This window comes from Hippichthys cyanospilos, chromosome 3, assembly GCF_059441005.1.
Source record: "Hippichthys cyanospilos isolate Australia breed blue-spotted pipefish chromosome 3, RoL_Hcya_1.0, whole genome shotgun sequence".
NCBI classification, from domain to species: domain Eukaryota; kingdom Metazoa; phylum Chordata; class Actinopteri; order Syngnathiformes; family Syngnathidae; genus Hippichthys; species Hippichthys cyanospilos.
Genome location: NC_142371.1, coordinates 28,131,316 through 28,155,990, shown reverse-complemented (window position 1 = coordinate 28,155,990; position 24,675 = coordinate 28,131,316). Strand labels below are relative to the sequence as shown.

The window sequence follows — 24,675 nt, the reverse complement described above, 5'->3', positions numbered from 1 at the left end:
TTTTATCTTTAGATAAATTTGACACGGGCAAAAGTATACTCAGTGAAATTAAGATCTGCTTGACTGTTAACTTTGGACCAGCAGTGAAGGGTTCAACTTCCATGACCGTTCTTTTCGGTGTGCCTCTCTGAGTCTGTTTCTACCTAACAGCCTCTTAACTGTGTTCTATCTGTGTAGGTAAAAGGCATTCTTGGAAAATATACCAGCTGAAGCAGCAGGGCTTGTTTCCCACTCACTGCCACTGAGTTGGTGTCCATTACTGTGGGAGTGCCTGAATTACACAGAAGAGGGATATGAAGAGGAATAGGCCTACAAGCAAAAGCTATTTGGATGAGGGGTGTTGGGAGGTTTCCGGGTTTCCAAATCAATTTTCTTTGTGAGCGTGTGAGAGTGTTACCCAGTTTGCTTAGAATTTGAAAGTGATTCTTCAGGGGTCAGTAGAGAGTGAAAAGAAACCAAGGGGAGCTGTTGGTCCAGTGTTTAGATCTGTTGCCTCACAACAAGGAGATCTCGAGTTTGAGTCTTTGTCACCTCAAGCCTTTTTATGTTGTCTTTGCTTGTTTTTCCTCTGCTTGCGTGTTAGGCTTTTACTGCTTTCCTGGTGCAAAAACATGTATGGTAGCTTCACTGAATGAAATAGTTGTCTGTTTCAGCTCTACTCATCTTGGTTTGGGGAGGTTGGTGTTTCACTTCCTCTGTAGCCGCGGGATAGGTAGTGCAGAAAGCATGCAACATTGAATGTATCAGTTGAAAAGTTGAAACAAGGCACACTAACAAACAACAACACAAGATTCTCCTCTATTTTCTTCTTGGCATGTGACTGCTGGAAAAGAGAAAAACTTTATCAAGAGAAGGCAGACAGCAAGAAAAAGGATATATATATATATATATATATATATATATATATATATATATATATATATATATATATATATATATATATATATATATATATATATATATATATATAGAGAGAGAGAGAGAGAGAGAGAGAGAGAGAGAGAGAGAAAGAGAGAGAGAGAGAGAGAGAGAGGTTTAAAACCGGTTCAATTTCAGCTCACTCCTGCCTTCCTGTGTGGGGTTTGCATGTTCTCCCCAAGCCCCGGTGGGTTCTTTCCGGGCTGTAATTACCTAAAATTACCTAAAATGCCTGCAGAAGGAGACGAAACAACACAAATACAGTCAAGCCCCTAGGATCATAAGTTGTTTTGGGCGCAACATGAAAATAATGCAAGTCAGGGATGCTGTAACGCGGGGGCCCACTGTCGTTCGAAAATTGATCTATATCGATCATGAATCATCTTTTGCACCTGTAAAAATGGCTAGTTGAAGATGCGGTATAAGTAGCCACATGTGAGATACACCCGCATTTGACTTCTTGGCCAGTGTTCATGATAAAGGGGTTCTGTTTGATTCCATAGGTGCTGTTACCTTGTTGCCTTTTGTTCCCTAGTTGTAGACGTTGCTGCCATTCTGGGTTGGAATTTATGAGACAAGTATGAGGGCAAGTTTTTCCTGAACATTGTGTTCTGTTTGTTTCACAAGTGCAGACACATTTTTTTGAAGCTGTACTTTTCAATGCCAAAAATATCTCGCGCTAATGTTCCCTCCCGCCAACCTTTCTAATTCACACTTTATTGCTTTTCTGTGCAACAACACTGTGATCAGATTATATTCCGAGTGTGTTTGTTTTTCACTGCCTGCATTGTGTTGCATTGCTTTCCACGCTGAATCTCAAGTGGAGATGGTGTTTTCAAACATGCCTTTATGACTATTCACAAATGTGCCTTTCCTCAGAAGCAACGTTGCAAATCAAGTAGGAGGACAGTTATTTATGTATCCAAAACCAGTGATCTTTTAAGTAGTCCCACTTCGACTGTCAGTCAGTTTTGGCTTTGGCTGCCTCCAAATTACTTCAGTGTGTTTTGTTAGGCTTCTGGTGACGTACTCTAGGAAATATTTAGCAATTATTCAATGAGGTTTTCCTTGAAGAGCGAAAGAGATTTAGTTTGACGGTTGTCACACATTAGTATATCATGAAGTATATTAAGGCAGAACTTTGCATTCAAGCATTCAGTGACACAATCCCCTCTTCTCAAAATGTCATTTCTAATTCAAACCCCAATTTCATGATTATGTAGGATGATGTAGGGCTCCACAAATATAATAATCACATCGTGTTTGGTCAAATATGTCTATTTCTTGCCCCTTTTGTATATAAGCAGTGTAAAAGCAAGTCTTTAAGGTTTGATACTTAAAAATAGTAATAAATAAAGTAAATAATAATCAAGACAAATTCACTCTGGACATGGCAAAAAAATTTGACACACAGGGCAACACAGCTAATTTTCTTGAGCGCAAACCAATGAAAAAAAATTAAGTCTATGGAAATGTCTTAAATGCAACTTGTGTGATGTGCACATTGCGAATTTCGTCTGGCGGAAAGTGTGGACCTGCAATTAACACATATAATTAATGTGCCACCTGAAAAATTGTTGCCCACCCCAATGCCCCCCTCAAAATGAATTAAATGTTTTACTTCCTTTAAACCATTTCTCCTAAAGCCATATAAACGCTCTCATGCTGGGAATTTTTTGTTTAAAAAAAGAAGACAATATGGATGTACCTTTTTTTTTTCTTAACTTCATTAAACTTCTTTTTGCTCAGCAAAAGCAAAGTCAAACACCTGAGTTATTTTGACCTCTGCATGATTGAAGTGAATGCATTTATTATGCCCATCTCAAGTGGAGACTACCTAGGTTTTCTCTTTTTTTTTTCTAAAATGATTTTTGTCTTGACACATACCAAAAATGCTACTAACATATCATTTTTCCAACTGAAAACAAGCTGCCTTAATTCCACAACACAGGGGTCTCAGATTGGAATGGTTTTTTTTTTAAAGCTTTTTTTTCCATACAAGTACTGAAATTGCATTTGCAGTATGCAAAGTGTTTTGTTTTGGCACGCATGATTGAGGAACCCAAAACAACAATGGTGGACCACAATGCTTTCCCAGTTTGAAAAACATTGAAAAAACAAATCAAAACAAGCCCCAAAACTCCAGCAAAGTATATGTTTATGATACCATTACTATGTATAGCGTAAACACATTTTTAACATCATAGGATTCTCCAGTGGTACAGTACTGTTAAAACTTTGTTTTAAACATAATGTTTCAAGCAGATGATTTACAGTAAATGTTTTGTTTGAAATGCATGATATAAGTAGGTTGAAACTCAGCAGCTAAAATGATTTTTTTTTCTTTATTTTAAGGTCAAATAGCAATGCAAAACTCCCTTTTACATCATGCGCTTTGTGGAAGCATGTTTTACGATACTGCCTGTTATTACAAAATGATACAATTACAAAACAGCTTGTTGTATGTTGAGATAAAAAAAAAATGTCTTGGTTAGACAAAGACATTCCAAACAAGATCACTTCAACATTTAAAGACATTAAACATTAAACAACATGCAATTATGGTTTTGTTGAGTTTATTTTTATGAAATATTTGGCTGTATAGCAGTTTTTTTTTATTGTTCTTAAAAAAAAACCCCAACTAAATATGTAATCAGACAAAATCAAAATGGTGTACCCAAGAGGACAAGTGGTAGGTGCCCGCCAACCTCTGGCCTGGCATGCATAGCGTCAGTCCATAAGAAGGGATATCTTTTCGACTGTATAGTTTCTGTACATTCAATTTTTCCATTTTTACTAGGGCATCTGAACATACTCATAGGTCTTCCTCAGGAAATATATTTGCTTGCACTGTTCGTTCTAGATTTAGTGCTTTATTGACACATCTCTTTCCATAAACAACAAAAAGCTTGATGTGATTTAATGGCAACCTGTTGACATTTGCCACCCCACAACGAGCCAAGTTAAAACTGCTGGCAGGAAAAAGTGGGTTTATTTGCTTGTACTGTATATTGAATTGTTTGTGTTTCTGCTTGGTATCAGGAAAAAGTGTTCCTTTAATAATATATAAGACCTAGAGTAAATGTAATATCCAGATAGTGTGTGTGTGTCTTGGCAAACTTCTGGTCTGCATGTATTTGCAAGCTTGCGCTTTACTGTAGCTTGGTCACGTTGCTGGGGTTATTTCTACTTGTCTGCATTTTCCCCTCTTATAGAATACATAAAGACTCAAAGTAAGCCGTTTCATGTAGAAGTTTGAAGGTCAAAATGAGCACATTTTGTCTCAAAACATGTTGAGTGACAAATGGTTTTAAGTGGCGTATAAAGATAGTACATGTTTTTGCATTAACAAAAAGTAAACTTCATGAAAATGAGGAAGTTACAACTTAATTGTAACGCATTGCCATTGAAAGGAATTTTCATCACGGCAACACGGCCGCCGCTTGGGCACGGCCGTTAGCCGGGCTGATAGTTCACGCTGCGTATATCTCCGCATAACCTGAAAGAGAAGCAATAAACCAATCACAGGTTAGTATTTTGGGTCTGTTGCAATGATAGAGTAAAGGAGATTGTGTATGGTAAAATTCTGTGCTTGCTACATTAGTATTTATGTTACTATCAGTTGTGGCTGCAGTCACAGCTGCCTTCTTTCCATTTATGTGATAGGCTAAACTTGAACTGCTCTCACATCCTCTTTCATTTTCATATCTGCCTTCTGCCCGGAACTTGCCCACCCACCCAAAACAGCAGGCTATGGCAAACGCAATGACAGTCCACTTCAGGGTGCGACTGATCCTTCTTTTCAAACTCCCAACAACTCAAACACATGAAGCCTGATGCATGAAAAGAGATTGGATCACCATAAAGCATAAAGTTACAAGTTAAAAATTAGATTAATGTGATTAAAAAAAAACACTTTAACTATGACTGTGATAAACTGATCGCGATTAATCTGTTAATGTGACTCCCTTAACACAAAAATAATCATTCATTTTTATGGTGGACAACAGAAATCATTTACTATCAAAAATAAAAATTGATTGGATAATTGATTTTTTTTTTTTTTTGCAACGCATAATCTAATGACTATACAGTATTTCATATTGTTGCTTTAGTTTTCGAGAGCAATGTCTTGAGTGGGCGGGCACAAGCATCTTGGTGGGCAGGCATAATCAAGTGCGACCCGCCCCTGGTAACAATTTGGCTGTTTACCTGAAAGAGATGTGGTCATATTACCTCATTGGAAATGACCAGGTAGTGTTAAATAAGACGATGCGTTTGTTTGCTGTTGATTATTTGGGCTCTCTGCTATAAGAAGGTCAATTTGCCTCCTCTTAGAGTGCGTGTGGGAGCAAATTGCTTCCCAGGGTGAACAATGCAACTGCTGGAATATCAAATAACCGATTGCTCAGATGCAATGATCGTGTGTGTGCGCGCGCACGTGTGTGTTGTCTGTCCTTACAGTAATGCCAGTGATGGTGCAAAAAGGCATGCATAGCCGCACAAGGTGTATCAGGAAATCAATGACCCTTGCTACTTCAGCTACATCAATGCACCGTCTCGCATTCTCTATTGTCCTCACCCTCACTTGTCTTCTCACCGCATTCCTGCACTTTCCTTCTATGGGCGCAAACCCTATTTTAAGGAGATCTTTGCCTAGAAATAATTCAGTGGCGTTGAGACGCTGATGCTGCTGTTCAGAGGAGGTGTACCCGCAGGGAGGAGCGGTAGCGGGTCGGGAGAAGAGTCGGGTTTCTCCTCACTGTGGTTTTATGTTGTGACGACAGCTGCAGGAATGCAACGTTAATTCCCTTACCCGGGGTCATGTGGCCCTCGAGGCCTTCTGGCTCGATAATCATCCCGGGAGGTTCCGACAATGTCTGATTATTGTGTCATTCATGTTTATGCACAATAGGATTGTGGCAGTGCCTGTTTCCAAGACGGCGCCGTCTTCCCAAGCGGCGAGGCTGAACGCTGTATTTCTGCTTATCTGTATAATAACCCAAAAGTGGATCCGTTTTTTTTGTTTTTTTTGTTTTTGAAGCAGTGATGGTCCGTTTCAAACGAAATCAAAAGTCATGAATCTGTATTGTTTTTTTATGTAAGAGTGGGAAAAAAGTGACGCCTACTCAACTTGTTTGTTTTGTTTACCCATGTTACCAGGCAGCAGATACCGATCACGATCGTAATCTAGCCTCACCTTGTTTTTACGGTATAATTTGTTTGGTATTCTGTGGTTACTGTTGATTTTTGTTGGATGCTTGTACATGTTGGTTCCCATCCAGCTTCCAGTGGATTTATCATTAATCTGAGTGCATGATGCATTTTGGAATGCAATCTTAGACGTCAAACTCATCTTTGTCACAGGCATGTTATAGTTACAGTTTGAGAGCTGCTGTAAACACTATAAAGGCATAATCATGTGGGCATATTGTTACATGGACACAATAAATTGATAAATACATTTGAAACTGCAGCAAGTAGAGTAGATTACTTTATATTTATTTAAGTTTTAGAAGTGCAACAATTGATTCATGGCTAATCGATTGCAAGTCATTTTAATGATTAATTATGTGGACATGCTGCTATTTTTGTAAAAAAAAAAAAAAAAAATGTTTGTCTTGTGCTTGTAAATGTCTGTTGCTCCCAAAAAAGTAATTCTTCAGGTAATTCATATATATATATATATATATATATATATATATATATATATATATATATATATATATATATATATATATATATATATATATATATATATATATATATATATATATATATATATATATATAATTTGAACAGAAAATTTATTTTATTTTATTTTTTTGCGATACGCTTTCAAGCCACAATACTACTGTGCAATGCCCTGTGAGTGTCTGGTGCTTCGTGGCATGGAGCAAAAAGGCCTGTGGGGGCCCACGTGGGCGGCGTGAGAGTAAACTGTAAACTGCCATTTAGGCTGAATGGAGCGGTTTGTCACATAGGGTGTGCCATCACTCGGGTCGACTCGGCCTTGAGGAACTCAGGGGGGCAACCCCTCCTCCTCCGGCCATGTTGAGGGAGGTGCGGAGAGGAGTGGGTCGTGTTGATACATTCTGCGGCCTGGCCCGCCGTTTGAACGTAGCTCGGCCAAGCATCCACCTGTTGACTCTTTTCTGTGTCTGTTTGTGTGGCCGCACCTAAAAGCACAAGGAGCCCTGACTTGACAGGTCTAATTAATGTGGTCACGGGTTACTAAGATGTGTAGAATAAGGTAAGGAACCGGGTCATGCAAAGTGCTGCCGTGCACGTGTTTCCTCCTGTAACTTGGCACAGCTGCGCAAAAGAGGAAGCTCTGAGCTCTGAGGAAAAAGTCATTTATTTCAAATCAGTTGTTTTCATTGTTGAACTACAATGGTAATTAGTAGAACACATACCTCTGCCAAGACTAAGCAATAATGTCTGATAGTGGTACATTCCTCCCTCTAATAAGCAGCTAGTCTAATATTGGGACAAGTTTCTGACGAAATGTAATAGTGCGGCAAACTGAAGATGTCACTGATTTTCAACGTTTTTTGTATCCCTGTGAATTCATTTTTCAATCAAGCAGCCCCTAACCAGCACAAATAATGTTTTTATTAATGAGAAATAAAAAAAAGACCTAAAGGTACACTGTGTAAGATGAGACAGTTTTTCATTACATGGCAGCCTCCGGAGAAGTGCCACCCCCCCCACGTAATATTATTTAATGATGACCAGACTTATAATTATATTTAAAGCATACTGTTGGTTGATAAGAACACATGTATTTGTAAATTTTTGAAATTTATATCATTTAATTTTATCCTTTAAATAAAAAATGGTCTAAATCTGACACTGTGGCCCTTTAAAGGGGTAGTTCTCACATGGGAGTACCTAAAGGCACTTATGTGAGATTTTAACTGAGATTCTGCCAGTATTGACTAATCTAACAGGTCACTTATTTATTTATTTATTTATTTTAACTCTTTCAGTGCCAAGCGTTTTTGGAAAAGAAAACCTCTCGAGTGCATTAGCATTTTCACTCTCTTTCAAGGCCGACAGAATATTGTGTGCTATGTCTATGTACATCTGGGTAGTATTATATGAAAGATGAATTTCCATTGCTTACTTTGAATTGCATGTACAGTAGTTAATATTTATGTTGTATGTGTGGAAACAATGCCATCCAATTGTCAGTTATCACTACAGCGCTCATTTGTCTTATATTAGGTAAGCATTAGTCAAGGGCAGGGGTGGGCAACTCCAGCCTTCGAGGGCCGGTGTCCTGCATGTTTTCCAGTTTTCTCTCCCTAACACACCTGATTTAAACCATGAGCTCATCAACAAGCTCTGCTGGAGCTTGAGAATAATCTTAATCATTTGATTCAGGTGTGTTTGAGAGAGAAAACAGGAAAACATGCAGCACACCGGCCCCCGAGGCCTGGAGTTGCCCACCCTTGACTCAAGGGTGTCTGCTACCCTCCGTACAAAAAATATTTGACAAGAACTGTGTTATTTATTCTCATCCATGGCACTGAAAGAGTTAATGCTCTGACAGAAACAGGAAGTGTTTCTTTTAAAATTAAAAGCAAATTGATTGGAACATGAAGTAGCTTATTGCTAAATTGTGTTCTCGTGGCTCCTTTGCTAACATTGTGTGCCTTCATTTTGTGTATTGTAGCTAGAGACATGAATGTCCAAAAATGTTGTATGTAGGGTACACTTTGCTGAAAAAATATTCTATACATTGTTGAAAAAAAGTTGAAACCCAAAGTTGAAACCCACTGACTTAAAGTACTGTGCCACCCATGTCTGATTTTTTAAATTTTCTGAACTACATTTGTGGTGGTATTTTGAGATTTTTTTATTCAGCTATTCCAGACGATAGATAGTACAACATGAGCTGCGTTATTTCTGTCTTATGTCCTGTGAAGTTGCAGCTCTGATGATAATGCTCAGCCTTATAAAACTTTGTTGGTTTACAGAAGAATCACTATAGCATAATCTTGCAATAAGTCGCTTCCTGTTCCATTTAATTTGCTCTTAACTTGAAAAGATTTGCTGATACCTGTAGAAACCCTATTCAATTCTCTCATTCCTATTTAAGTGAACCGATGGTGTACTGTAGTGGTTAATTTGCTTGACTGCTATGCTAGCAATCTTGGTTCAGTCCCCACATATGGACAGTGTGAATTGTTCTCCGTCTTTAGTTTTGCCTTCTGACTGACTAGCGATCACTTCAGGGTGTAGTCTTTTACATCTTGACTAGTTGTATAGAAATGCAAGAATTGATGAAAATCCTCATGATCAGTTAATTAATTACCTAATGTCCCCAATATTAAGTTCCGCTTGTTGCTTTCACTTGTATTGCTTGCGCATAATGATTTAGCAAGTTAAGGCCTCGCACATTCAGTCACAGCCACAAATAGAACATGAGGGTAGTGGCCCTAAGTGGATAAAAATAATACTTGCACCTCACATGCCTATATTACCAGTATTATGCATAAAGTTTTAAAATCAATAAAATGAGTTAGTTGAATATGTAGGTCACTTATTGCAGTGTTTTATGTATCGTGGGGGTAGTCTGGCATTGCAGTAATGACATAAAAGTTTAGTTTTGCCTTTTTTGACTTGGGGTCAACCCCAAACCTCAGCTATTATGAGTATTCCATTTAGGAGAACATTTAAAATGGTTCCTGCCAAGACAAATATGGGCTTGAACATATTAATTATAGTTTCCAGATATAGATTTTTGTATTTACCATTTTTATTTGGTGAGGTTATCCCCCCCCCAGCCGTAAGAGGGTAGCTATATATTATTTCTATTGGGGAAGGGAGAATCTCTTATTGCGACCATTCCATGTTTTTTGTTGCGCACAATAATGCTGCCCAGAGGAGTTGCTATCGGAATCGTAAGCCTGCAGTGCTGTAACTCAACATTTAATGGCTGAAGTCATTTTCCTCCTTTGCATTAGACAGAAAGGTTAGCTGAGATCGAATCAACGGCACCTGTGTTGGTAGCAGCTAAATATTGCATTCCATTTTGCCTACATTTTGCACAGACTTGACCATATGCTTAAAAAAAATCTACCATTGATGACTACAGATGTCAAAGATCATTTTTTACTGGACAGGAAATGAATTATTTATTTTTAAAAAAAATCAAAGTGAAAGAAAGCAAGAATAAACTGCTCTTGAAGATAGTGTTGTTCTTAAGTTAATAGTGTTGTTCTGATACAGACACTGGTGTCCGGTAGGGTCCCATAGATACCAATGTACTAAAACTCTCAGGTCTTAGAAGAGGTTGATTACTTTTATTGTCACCCACACCAGGAGGCAATAAAAAGGTTCTACTGGACTCACTGTGTATTATTTTAATCACGTACAGTGTTTATTATTGCAGTGCCTGACCATATCTGAGTGAGTGTGCATAGTTTTAGTTTTAAAGAAGAAAAAATACAAAAACAAATGGGGTGGCATCCGTACAGTATCGTCATCGGCCTATAATCCACAGCCAGGCATCCGAGTCGGAATCAGGGGGCCAAAAAATGATATTCAAAGAACACTATCAACTGGTAAAACTTGGTGGCACAGAGTACAAACTGTTTGCCCGCTGACAAACAAAACAGGAGAAAGTATCTTAGTTTTCTTCCGCGGAATTGCAGTTTCCTTATTTGTAATGGAAGCAATGATACGATTCCTGTCAGTCAAATTAAGTTTCATGTTTTCACAATCCTGACAACCAAACCAATCAACAACTTCCATCAGAGGTAATGTGCAAGACCCCAACCTTTCACCTAATAGGTGTTAGAGGATTTGATCTCTTGCGTTATATGAAGGCACACCATCATTATCGCCGCCACCGTGCCCGGGAGAATGATTTTGAAACTGTCGACTGTCGGCCACAGCTAACTGTGTGGGTGACGCTGCTCTATAAAGCTTCACATTCACATCCATCTGTGAGACTTGTGGGCGCAGGCAGGATGGACACTTTGTGAAAATATCTCTGTTTAAAAGGTCTCATTTAGGTTTTTGCTCATCACTGCGTGATTTGTCTTGATATCCTTATGAAACACTTTAATAAAGTCTTCTTTGTATTAGGTCTGAAAAAAGGGCTGGGCGATAAAAAATCTCAATCGTCTTCCATCATTCAGGATGATTATGATTAAAATCGAAGAAAAAAAACCAACAAACATCCAGCCATCCATTTTCCAAAAAATGGTTACCAAAAAATTGCTAACCAATAGACTAGTGCTCTCTGCGGTGGACACCCTGGCCTTTCCGATGATTCTTGTGTTCGAGTGTGAAGCAATTAACTTAGCCGCAACTACGCCAACTTCACGCTTACGAAGGATCGCTCAAAGCTGTTTTTGTGCAACCGCAAGGTGTCGTGTTTGACAAAATGAGGGGTTAGTGCATTTTTAGGCGGTCCCAATGATGGTATATTTTGGGACATTTGTGCCCTGAATTGCGGACACAGGCAGTAAAATGTGCAAATAAGGGAGGACTCATAGAGGGGTCCCTCTGTTAGGCTCTGCGGCGAGATTATTTCAGATGTGCGGTATTCTCGTAAATTGATGTGCTGTGTCCATATGAGTGTGGTGTTGTGACAGAAACACGATCTATTTAAAGAGGGAGCCCACCTAGTGTACAAAAGCCACTGTGGCCAGCTATTACTCAAACTCTGCATGCATTTGGAAAATAACAGGAAGAAGAAGCCATTTGTATATCAAGCAAGCTGAGTGCTCGCCTGACGTCAACGTTCTTCTTTTAATATATTGACTTCATTCTGGCACCACTGGGACTTTATTCATGTACAAATACTTTAGGGCTTATTTTCATTTTGGTTTTGCAGCAACTGTGCCATTTTTTCAGGGAATAAGAACAAGCTCATGTGGACACATTGTTAGATTTAGAACTAAAATCGTTTACTACTCTTGGTAATTAATTACTGAAGGTTTTAGTTTGGTACCTAACCGATTTGTGATCCATTATAATTGTGTGCCAAAGTAACTGATGAGTTTGGGTAACACACTGCCAAAATTCAGTGCTAATCAGCTATGGCGTTATATTTGTGCCACAATTACGCACGCGCGGGAAAAAAAATTGAGCGGAGAAAATCAAACTGAGCGAGCGAAAACAGATTTTGAGAGCAAGAAAAAAACTATTGAGCGCGTAATGATAAGCGTTTGAGCGCGCGCCGATGGAGTTTGAACACGGAAAAAGAAATTGCTCGCTCAAAATTCCTCTTTGCTCGCTCGGGATAGCCCTCCCTCGCTCAACATCGCGTTTGCTCAACATTGAGCTCTCGCTCGCTCGAGTCGTCCTCTGCGCTCGCTCAGTTCTGCTCACGCGTTACGTTTGTGCCACAAAACCAGCCAATCAGAGCTTGTAAAAGCACATTGATTGACAGCTTGATATCCAATGAGATTGCTTGTTGTGTTCACCCGGAAGGAGCAAACGAGAGTGCGTCACATCGACATGGGCGGGAGTTGTTGGCTTATATTATTAAAGTACAAAAACTAACAAGGTATTTCTGTCAAATGATACAATACAGTAATAATAATGATATAAAAGTAATTCTCCAGCCCAAGTCCGTGTTGACGCACTCTCGTTTGCCCTTTTCTGGTGAACACAGGGCAAACGAGAGTGCGTCAACGGATAGCGTACAAGCAATCTCATTGGATACTGAGCTGTGTCAATCAAAGTGCTTTTACAAGCTCTGATTGGCTGGTTTTGTGGCACAAACGTAACGCGTGAGCAGAACTGAGCGAGCGCAGAGGACGACTCGAGCGAGCGAGAGCTCAATGTTGATGTTGAGCGAGGGAGAGAGGAGTATCGCGAGCGAGAGCGAGATGTTGAGCGAGAGAGGGCTATCCCGAGCGAGCAAAAAGGAATTTTGAGCGAGCAATTTCTTTTTCTGTGGTCAAACTCCATCGGCGCGCGCTCAAACTCTTATCATTACGCGCTCAATAGTTTTTTTCTTGCTCTCAAAATCTGTTTTCGCTCGCTCAGTTTGATTTTCTCCGCTCAATTTTTTTTTCCGCGCGTGCGTAATTGTGGCACAAATATAACGCCATAATCAGCTACTTTAGTTTCTTATGTACTAAAGTAATTACTTTTTACTTTAGTTTTCAAGTACAAAATTCATGTTTTGCATCAGATACTAAAGTACTAAAGTAAGTAATTACTTTTTAGTCATGAATTCATTACTGATAACTGATTACTACAAAATTTATTTGGTATAAGCCATTTTTAGACCCTCCTTTTGCCAGGCACTTATAAAAAAAATAAAAATAAAACTACTGTATATAAGACCATGGGATAGAACGTGTGGACCTTTGAAAAAAAAGAAAAAAAAAACTATGTCTTTTGAAATGAAATATGTCTTTGGAATTAAAGGACTAAATACTAAAGTAATCAATAACTACACACAGTCAATTTGTAGCAAGTCAGTGGATTACTTTAGATTCGAATTGATTACTTCAAATGATCAATTACGTTAATAAAAAAAAAAATCGTAAGGAGTTCAAATCAATTCAATATTGAAATACAATATGTCAAAATCCATTGTGCAGTAGAGTTTTGTTTGGTTCACCATTGAGCAGTTTAAATTCGAACAATCCAAATCTGAATAAAGCAGATTGGTATCGATTGGCACGCCAGAACAAAGTGTGTTCTGAGAACATCAACCCTAAAATGACATACTGTACGAGAATATAGTGCTTGGTGGGATTTGAGAGCAACAAGGTCTTACACAATGCAACCAAGCTGCCAGCTAATGGAGTGGAGCCGGCTCCTCTTTTGTTAATGCGGATCGATTTGTGTCCTCAGCAGATGTGTTATCTGATATAGCGAAACACTGAGAGAGCAACCACCCTCTGGCTAGGTTCACACAGCGGGGCTTAACGCTCAGTTCCAATTTTTTGGGTGAAATACGATTTTTTGGGGTGATCCCATTTACATTTCCAAACAAAGATGACCTTTATGTGACCTCTGTGTGAACGCGAAACAGCCCAATAGCATCACCGTGACATCACGACAGCGGGGTGTGCTTCACGTTACGTTCAGATGGCTCTGAACGAAAGCGAGAGAAAGAGAAACAAAGAGACCAAATACACCTTTCTCTTCCTCAATCGAGTTGTCTCGGCCTCGTCGGCTATTGTTGTTTTGTGTTTTTCCAACCTGCTTTAGCCTTTTTGAGCGCAGAATTGTGATGTTTGTCGTTTATATGTTACATGCGAATCGGATGAATGCGACCTGCATACCCAAGTGGCCTGGGTCACATTTGAAAAAACCTGTCTCGTTCACACTGCCATTAAAAGATCAGACACAGTTTACAGGGGAGCAAAAAAATCGATAATGGGTTACTTCAGACTCGCCTTTGTTTCGCCTGCCATCTTTTTATTTAACCCAACTCCCTTTTACTACTCAGCCTGTTCTACTAAGATTACAGCTCATAACTATTTTAGACTCGGTCACATGGCATTGTCAGAAATGATGCGCTACAAGAAAAGCAGTTTTTCATTTACATGCAAATAAGGCCAATTCAATTTATTTAGGTTGCTGATTTAGATTAATTTAGATACCGTAATTCCACAAATACAAGAGGAAATTTTTTCCCAAAAATGAAGGCCAAAAATATAGGTGCGTCCAATAAACAGTGATTTATTATTATTTTAATTTGACATAATTTGGAGAAGATTGAGCTGTAGATCTCGGCCATATTCTTACTTAAAATAATTACCGTAATGGGACAAGCTAGTGGAGGGGGACGTCAGCTAGCATCAAGTGCCTGTTAGCAGCTAACAACAGGCTCACTATAGTCTTAGTATAGTTGTGATTCTCAAATGGTGGAAAGTATTTTAATGTTTTGTTTGTTGTTTTTTTTCTTTCATAAATTCACTTCATTTCTTTACATTGTTTCTTTTATTATGCTTTTACAGTGTACAGTGCTGCTTTTCATACCACAAATCTCCCCAAAGTTTTTTTGTGGAGGTTTGGAACAGGTTAATGGCATGTTGATGAACTACTGCATTTTGTAGTCTATTTTTCTTTTCTGCATGAGAACTAAACCCTAAATTTAAAATCTTTTAGGCGCCAGAGGTTTTTTTTTTTTAATATTCAATTTTTGTATCAGTATTTGAAATGGTTATAGCTTGAAAATGGCTTGCAATAAAGGGGTACTGTAAAAGTTGCTTGGTGCAATTTTGCTACTTAAAGGGTTAACACAAAAGTACATGCCGAGCTGGTTTATTAAACGTTTATGCGGTTCCCCTATTATTACGGGCATTCCTGAGGGTAACCATAACTCTGATGTAGCCCGCAATGAAGTCGAGTTTGATACCCCTGGTCTAACACAAAAGGACAATGTGAGGACAGATGGGTGAAGGTCCCTCACTGGGAGGTACCGTATTGAAGGTGTGGTGCTGCAAAGGATGACAATGAGCACATTCACTCCAATACAATACGAAGCCTCGTCCGGCAAAGTATCGCATCAGGGCGGCATGACGGCTGAAACAACGCTCCCATTCAGTCGACCCGGAACAAATGAGAGAAACAAAAAGGGTCAAATTTTAACGTTTCACAATTAGAAGCGATATTAGCATAGGAGTTAGGGCGGAATGATTTTTTCCATCAAGGTCCTCTTCTCTTGTGCAATACTAATCAAAAGTTTGGGAACACCTTCAAATCCGAATGTTCTCGAATACTGGACAACAAATTCAAGTTATAAACTCTTGCTAATGCTCATCTGTGAACTGAAAGTCATTCCAAGCATCATGATGGAGCGGCGGTGTGTGTGCGCGTGTGTGTCTGTGTGTGTGTGAACACTTGACATTACAAATTACATGAGTAATTTCTTATCTGTATATAATCACTGCCATGTTGATTGCCGTTATGTTTGTTTTTAAAGTTTTTGTTGATTCCCAAGGAATAATATTTGCTAGATAAATGTAAGCATATTTATTATAAGAAAACAACTGTGTGGGGGGGTGTAAACATAAGTTTGGTGTAAACATAAGTCAATACATCAGATTACAATAATAATGCAAACAAATATGTGGCAGTAACTCATTCAATCCCAAAGACATATTTTTCCTTTTTTGAAGAGTCAATCAATCAGTCCAACACAGGAACTTATTCATGTTTTTTTTCCTAATTGTTTGGCTAAACGAGTGTGTAAAATGGCCGGCAAGTAATAAATTTATGGATTACTTCATGTTATTAAGGACGAAAGTAATCAATTTTTTTAGTACTTCGAGTAATTGATTACTTTACTTACTTTACTTTTCATAACTGCCTCAAGAAATCACATCTTCGCCCTCTGGTTATTTTAAGTCATTAAGTACTAATTACTTCATTACCTAACTACCTAAAGTAATCATTTACCCGTATTCTTAATTACATCAAGAAATTGATTACTTTAGTACTTAACTTATTTCATACCAGCCTTTTTCAATTCTTCCTTTAGCCGAACGCTTGAAATTTTTTTAAATCAATGTAGATAAATACCTGGGATTGAATGTCTGGACTAGTCAAAAACATAAAAACATGTCCTTCAGATTAAATCAGTTAATATTCATATTTCATGAAACAATCAACTGTAACCATGGAGAACACACTCGAGCATTGAACTTATCTCGAAATAAAGCCTGCCAACTGACTGCAGTGAGGCATTCTTTTCCCCAAATTGCAGCCATCGCAAATTGAAAACCATCCTAATAAATTGCCGTTTGGAGTTGAATTTGATGAATTGTTCACGTATTTTAATGAAGAAAGCGGGCAAAAGAACTGTCGTTAAACATCTCCTCCCCGTGACTCATCCCGTCATCCCACCAGGCGGCCATGTGTTGCTGGCCTGTGCATTGCGCCTCTGTGTTCCCTCCCGCCTCCTTTCTGATAAGCCTGTTCGATGTGGCGGCTCGTCGCTCCGCGAGCGTGTTTATTTTAGAGCCTGTGAGTCACACTTCCTGTACTCTGCCAGTGAGGCAACGCTCTATGGAACAGCAGGGGCTGCGTTCATTCTCAATTCTCGCTTTCTTTATCCGCGTCTCTCCCTCTCGCTCTCTCTCGTGTTGCACAGTCGATAGGCCGGGCCTCGCTGCTGCGTAATGCGGGGGCTCGCTTGAATGGATGACACTGGAATTCATTTACAGATGCACTGCACCGGCAGGAACTGGAAGATATACGTAAATGACATATGTAGGCACGGGGTTCATCACTCACGCGGACGTTTTTTTTTTTCCTCCGACCTCTACGATGAGAGAGTTGCCACGGTTCCAGCGCCGTTCAGAATCGGAAACCCAAAACGGACTTTTGTGTAGGTGGGAAAGTAGATGGATGTAACGGCTACGTAAATAGTGTGACATCAGTATATACGTACACAAGTGCGTCTAACTCCCTGCTTACTAAATAAAGATCTTTCCACTTTAATCCGTTTATAGATTTCCCACACTACATTTTTCGTGGGGATCGTAGAAACACGATCCCCGATGCGTACGATAAAACACAAAAGCACACTCGCGGAGGAGCTGTTGCCGGCTGTATGTAATACCCAGAAACTCACATGCAGGCTTGGCATTGATTAAACCACAGGTGTCAAACTCAAGGCCGGGGGACCAGATCCGGCCCGCCACATCATTTTATGTGGCCCGCACCACATACTGATCTGACTTCATGTTTCTTGCTAAAATACTAAACTTGCAAATTTTAGAAATTTGGGAGAAACAAAAAGCAACCGTTTTTTTTGTTCCCAATCTCTCTTTTGAACAGTTTTTTACCAGCCTCTGATCTCACAACTTAGTCAGTGTGTGATAAACACACTTAAATTTTATTTGAGTTTATTCATTCAGGCTCTCTGACAGAAACCATTTCTTCTACGATGTGGCCCACGAAAAAAATTAGTTTGACACCCCTGGATTAAACCAACTGGTCGACCTTTGACTTCACACTCCATTCCATCCTAATTCTTTAACACACAAATACTAAAATAGCAATGAGATATTTGAGTTTTATGCATTATTTTTTTGACCCAGTATGTTTCGGTGTTTTCATTAGGCAAATTTCCTGTGTTCACTACTACTACGGTGCAAACGCATCACTTTGACAGCATGCGTCCCCGAAAACACCAAATTTAATCCAGCCAACCCATTTGGATATTTAAAACACACAGTATGCCAGACGTGTGTAATAAATATGCTGTAGCGCCTCGTATTGATTAACTTTTCACCATTTCAGTTGGACTTTGGATGTGTGGCTAACTCTCTAACTAATTGACTAATTGGGATCCATCATGGTTTGTCCAAAATCACAATTGTTTTTAAAACCTTCTCAAGATTCTGAAAGTTTGTTTGGTTTTTTTTTGTGTCCCAAGGAAATTTTGAGCAATTTCCCTGCAACAACAAAAAAACAAAAACAAAACACCAGCATTTCAAGGGCTTGAGCGCTGATTATTGGCCACTCAATGCCCCTTCCCCACTGAGATGGAAACATTTGCCAATGTTGACGAAGTTAGCGACCTCGCCTTCGTCAGGGTTAATTTGTTGTTTTTCTTAAGATGTTGTAAAGACAATCTGACACCATCTTAATTGTTTTTCATGTTGCATTTTGAACATGTTGGAAAAAAAGTTTCATTACAATTACCACTGTTTCAGAAAATCTCAAGAGTGTCTTAGGAATAATTGCAACATTGAACAAAATCCGACTAAATCAAAAGAGCGCCACCTTCGCTGAGACACGCCAACGTTTGCCTTTCAGTGTGATGGGGCTTAACTTAATTACATAACTAATATTTAATCCTCAATAAATTACAACTGAAACATTGTTATGAGAAATCATTGATTGAGCAAGAAAAGTTCTTGCAAAAACTGATGAAAAAGTTTTTGGTTCCATTTTTTGTAGTGCACCTTTCTTTTTCTTCTTTTGTTGCAATAAATGTTATGGTCAAGCACAGAGACAGCAGCACACCAAGAAAATCGTCAAAAGTAGCCAACTTTTAAGACGTTAAACAATGTCAGATAAATGTTGCATTAAAGTTTATATTTCTTATTCCAAATTTTGTACTGATTGAGTCTTGGTATATTTTCCACAGTGAACGCTAGTATTTGTCAACGGGCCAAATTGCGTATTTTGGAACCATTTACAATGGATATACGAACAGACGTGTCCTGTGCAGTTTGTGTTTGTTTGTGTTTGTGCAAGTTAAAGAAAGAACGACGGACATTCATCTTGTTGCCGCGTGTGCTTTTTGTTTCACTTTCCTGGTATGCCACCCAAAAATCTGTTTTGAAGCGATAATGTCGATTAGGAGGATTTTTACCCATCCGACTGTAGGAATATCAATTGCTCTCGATTTCCTACCGCGCCTTTCCCCCTCCTCTCCTAACGTTTATACAGTACAGTGGAAACATTCATTTGGTGTCTCCCCCCCTCTCTCCATCACTCTGTTTTTACCTCACCCCCACCCTCTCTGCCTCTCTCGGCAACACACCCACTCAAGCAGTCATATCCGCTCTCACTCTGACTCGCCATGCTTGTCTCACAGAGCCTGTGAAGCGTCTCTGAGGGGGAAGACCAGACTGCTCTGTCAGGTAATCTCAACTCTTGTCTGTCTGTCTGTCTCAGGGACACCCTCCCCTTTCGCCCCGTCTCATTTAACTCCATCTTTGTCTCCCTCAGAGAGCGTGGACCTGCGGCACTTTTGTTTTCTTTTTGCTTGGTCACTACCTGTCAGATAAGTTAAATGACTAATTTCGTAAGCGCGTTGCAACTGTTGGTGACTGTGTCAACATTTCATGGGATTTTTTTGTAATCCTTAGATAAAGAATGGTTTTGCGCATGCGTGTTTCTATTTAGATGAGCGCATGTGTGTGTGAATGTTTGAGCACACAAAAACTAAACTAGATTTCATCAAACTTTGCGGAGGGGTGTGATATTGACCGAGGGAGAACCAATAAAATTTTGATGCACATGCAACATTTTTCATTACGATTCATTTATCAAAGTTGGCATTCCCATCTTTTTCCATCTTTATTTATTTGTCAGTTAGCAAACCCATGTGGAATGTATATTTCTGCCACCGACAGGACCGGAGGGGAAGAACCTTAACGAAAAATGAACACTTGCCGTTTTTTGCTCACTTTCTCTAACTTACAATATTACAGTATAACACTAGGCCAGTGATTCGCAACAAGTGTCCTGTGGCACCTTAGAGTTCTGTGAAAGGTCATCGGAAATGCAGCAGGGAATTACTAACTTGTACTGACAATTATTATATATTTACAAACAATGTATCTTTGTTCATCTAACTATTCCATTGCTGTATAGTGACAGACAGAAAATTAAAGGCTCTTCCTTTATATGACAAAATGCACATGCACTATCTATGCATTTTGGGTGACTTTTGTTTTGGAGTGTAGATTTTTCAATGCCAAATATGTGAGTTGGCTAGAGGTAAGGAAACATATCACTAAGTTATTAGAATGAGCTTGCACTCATTTGGTGTTTTCGGCATGCATCAAAGTGAATTAAACCTTTTCCCCTTCCTGTCATACGTTTTTGTCGCGACAGATAATGAGTCATAATCATTGTGTAGGTTGAGGTTGATATTTCATTGATTGAAGATGTTTTACTCAAAATACAAAAATTCTTGTCATCCTTCTGTCTCTTGTCTCCAGTCTACCATTGACAGGAAAAAAAAAATATGTAGAAAAAAAAATTGGAACATTAATAATATTTGTCTAATAATAGTATTTATTTATTTAATCTCCATCCATCCATTTCCCTCAGTCACTTATCCTTCTTGGGCAGTAGGCAGGGGACTTTATTTATAAATGTTTTAAATTTTATTATTATTATTGTTTAACTTTTTTATGATGTCACCAAAGTAGCATTTTTGTCTTCTTGTCTTGAGGAATATCGCAAAATCTCAAACACGGTGACCAGTGTTCTAAAGGTGAACTTCCTCCCTTATCAAAGCCGAGGGAAATCCTTCTTTTAAGCTTCTGTGATACCAAAGCGTCTTGCGCTGAGCACGTAGAGACTGACTGAGGACTCCGGTATGTTGTGATTCCTCAGCTGGTATCCGCCGAGACCTGCTGACTTACGTGGCATCCTCGAGCGAGCTGAAGTTTCTACGCTCACGTCTGACATCTGCTTTAGCTTTTTAAGATTCTCTCTTCAACCCAACCATGTTTTTTTTTTTCTTAAGATACTGTAAAACATGTGAGGCTTGCCTTTGATTGAAAGCTTCACTCACATCTTATGTATGTGTCCGGACAGTACTGTACTACTTGTATACATATTCTCCTTCATTGATATCATCTAGCTGTCTCTTAAAGAAGTGGTTGATGTCAAAGGTCATGCCAGCTTGTCAGTCCAAGCAGAGGGCAAGCACCCCCCCTCCTTCACTTCCTGCTGCCAGTGTGTGTTTGTAGTCAGAGAGGATGCTGGGAGATAAATTTAGACCTCCAGCTCCCTCTCCATCTGCCGTTGCTCAGAGTAGGTTTGTTTCCATGGGAACCAGCACCAGGCTACCACCAGTAAGAGAGAACAGGGAGAACGATGCATGTGTGTATGTGTGTGCGTGAACATGCGTGTGTTTGGGGAGGTGAAGGGGGTGACAACAGCTTTTTAAAAAGCACTTAAGAGAGTTTATCTGTCCTCTGGGTGCAGCGCAATTTATTGTTTAGCCCATATTGGTATCCATCATTACCAGCTGTGTGAATACATGTGGGTATTGATGAGGATATGAACATGCACTGAGCTAAGTGTTTTATTTTATTGAATGCGCAGCTCTGGAAGTTGAAAGCCTGGACTTGACGTCAAGTCATTTTAGTGTGTTTATGTGTGTGCCAGGACTCCCTGAAATACATGAATCCCACATAAAGTAAATTGCCCGCTTTTTGGCTCTCCTCCTCCCACTGGGACCAAGTATTATTCACAAGAGGTGGGCATTTGACTATATTTCCTTGATCAAGTAGTGATTAATGTTATTATTAATTGAGAGTAACTGAGTGCCGTGAATTCTTACTTTCATGCCGCTATCACTGAGATGAGTAATAATCCTCAAAAGAGGTTTTTTTTTTTTTTTTCTTTTTTTTTTTCCATGGCAGAGTCTCACATGGCTGAAGAGCAATTCATGGCGCTGACGTCATGAGTCATCAGCACTCACTTATACGCCAACTACCAAATACTTAACAATGAATTGATAGAACAATTAGTTCAGAATTGAAAAATTATTCTATGAGTTTTAAACAGTCATTCTAAAAGTGAGATTGAAAAAAAAATATAGGCCATAACATTTGTCCTCTGCAAATCATTTAGGGCAAAGGCTACAATGTGTCTATAGACTTAATAGCTAAAAGGGGTAATATTTAATCTTAGGAGCAAACTGTAAGAGGATTTCTTCTAGCACAGCGTGATCTGAGATACATTACAGACATGTCATCAATGTCTGAAAATGTGTAAATGTGATTTTCTTAGTCAGTGTTTTCTTATATGTAGACTGATTCAAATCAGATAGCCCATAGGGGAAATGCAGTAAAGTTGTTTGAATGAATTGAAAGGATGTACTGTATGAATGAAATGCATTTTGATGTAATATTGATTCGATTTAGAGGTTTGTGATTTCGTTTTCTGAACATAAACACATATTTACAGTATAATTGAATTGGCAGAAAATATGATTATATATTAAAAAGCTATTGGGTGTGTCATTACATCATTTTTGTGATGTAATATTATTATTATTGTTAGTTGGATTCATTCTCGCCAAGATTGAACAGGAGCATCCTTAAAAGAATGCCCAATCATATTAAGAGATCATCAAATATTTCATCAAAACAAACAGTCACGCCAGTAAAAATGTACCATCTGAACATGACTTCCCACATAGCATTACAATATTGAACATAACGCACACTGAAAGATATCCACACCTCGAGCTCTAACAGTAAGACAAACTAACATATGCAATAATAAAATAAGTAATAATTTTCCTACTGTAACAAGTGGTATTTGTGCCCATACACGCATTAAAAAAAGTTTCAATTTGCCACACAAGCCTGCCAGATAATTCAACAACTGGACAACAGCACTGATGAGGCAAGTTTATGTATCTGCCTTTACAGTAATAGCTAGTGTGAGTTGTCAAAGTCATCCTGACTGCAATGGCAGAGCTAGCTGCTAGCCCGCTCTGTCACAAATCACTCGCAGATTTACCATTTAAACTTTGTTTATTAATCTAAACTATATGATTGCAAGGGTGTCTGATTTTTTAAGTCCTCATAAGCAAATTTGGTCTTGTGGGAATCCAAAAGTAACTCAAAGTAATGATGTATTTATATTAGGATTTTTGGGTTACAGCGCTAACTGCATTAACAGGAACCTAGTAACTGTATCGGAATGCATTTTTAAACCAACCCTCCCAGTCCTGCCCAAAGTTAAATTCGTCACTCACTGTACCTTTTTTTACCCTTGTTGCCACAGTGTAAACCATCCTTTAGGGAGAATAAACATGCAATTTAATGTGTGCTGTTTGGGACGTTAGTAAATGATCGCAGTACTAGTAGATAATGTGCACATATCTACCGACTGTATGAAGACTTAGTATAACTCAAGACATGTGCAATATAGGAACCATCGATAAAGGGTGATTTATGTTTTATAAATATGATGACAAAGTACACCTCCCTATATTAAACAGCGATCAGGGGTCAGCTAAGGACACTGCAACTGATTGGTTGTCACAGTCAATTTAGGGGCTGCAGTCTGGGCATAGGAACTGGTCTTGTGGGGCTTTTACAGACAGGCTGTGGCATATGTGTGTGCATGCAAGTGTATGTTTTGGCATCATGTGGAAGCTCCACTCAGGCATTCTTTCCCCTCATCTCTCTGGCAAAGCCGTCACTGTGTTTCCCCCCTGCTCGGAGCCGGCAGACCAGACTTTCATGAATAATAGAAGCAACCCGCTCCCTAACCTTTAAAACCTTTACCAAGCATTCTTTTTAAACTTCTGCATTAACAGATTGATCATTACATTTAAACTATGCTCCCCTCCTCTCTGGACAAATATTCTCATTACAGGAGATGTGCTACTATTTTTGTGCTCGCCCTCTTTTTCTCTTCCGTTCAATATGTTCATTATTAACAATATGTTCATGTCATAACATTATATTCGCCTACTATCTTTCGACTTCTTTTTTGTATTGTTTTAATGGAATGACAACTCAAATTGTGGTGTGCCAAAGAGTTGAGAATCAATTTGTATTGGCTGAAATATCTAATAACTCTTTCTAAAACCGATAACAACATACAGCTTTTCTTTCAAAAACACCCTTGTACACTGATCACTCCAGCAAGTCATCAGCCCAATTTATTCCACATTTTTTAAACTTTAGCTGCTAAGCCTCATGTTGTGTTTGTGTTATACATTACCTGCTACGTTCACTAGTCCAAATGAAAACACCCACGTCCATAATATATTTCAATGGTAGGGCCAAATCAGATAAGTGTAATCTGCAATTCCAACATTTGTTTTGACTATGTGCCCTAAAGCTGTGGTCTCAACTATTTGGTACCTTTGTTGTGGATGTTTCCTGTGTGGACTCGAGCTGCTCTGCTATGCCACTCATTGGTCAGGTAATTGTGAAATACATAAAGATACAGTGCACATACATAGTGACAGATTCAAGTGTTGACACACATAAACGTCTAGAAAAATGTTCCAACTCATTGTCAAGAGTTGACTGTAACTGA

General features: G+C 38.9%; 1 protein-coding gene across 2 annotated transcripts in view; it reads left to right on the top strand.

The window, feature by feature from the left end:
* The window catches only part of LOC148426679 (transcription factor HIVEP3-like), a 59,909-nt gene that overhangs the window by 17,052 nt on the left and 18,182 nt on the right, over positions 1-24,675 (top strand). For both annotated transcript variants that reach the window (XM_088410382.1, XM_088410383.1), the window contains exon 2: positions 19,463-19,508. The gene's annotated coding sequence lies outside the window, so the exon portion shown is untranslated. The remainder of the gene's footprint in view (positions 1-19,462; positions 19,509-24,675) is intronic.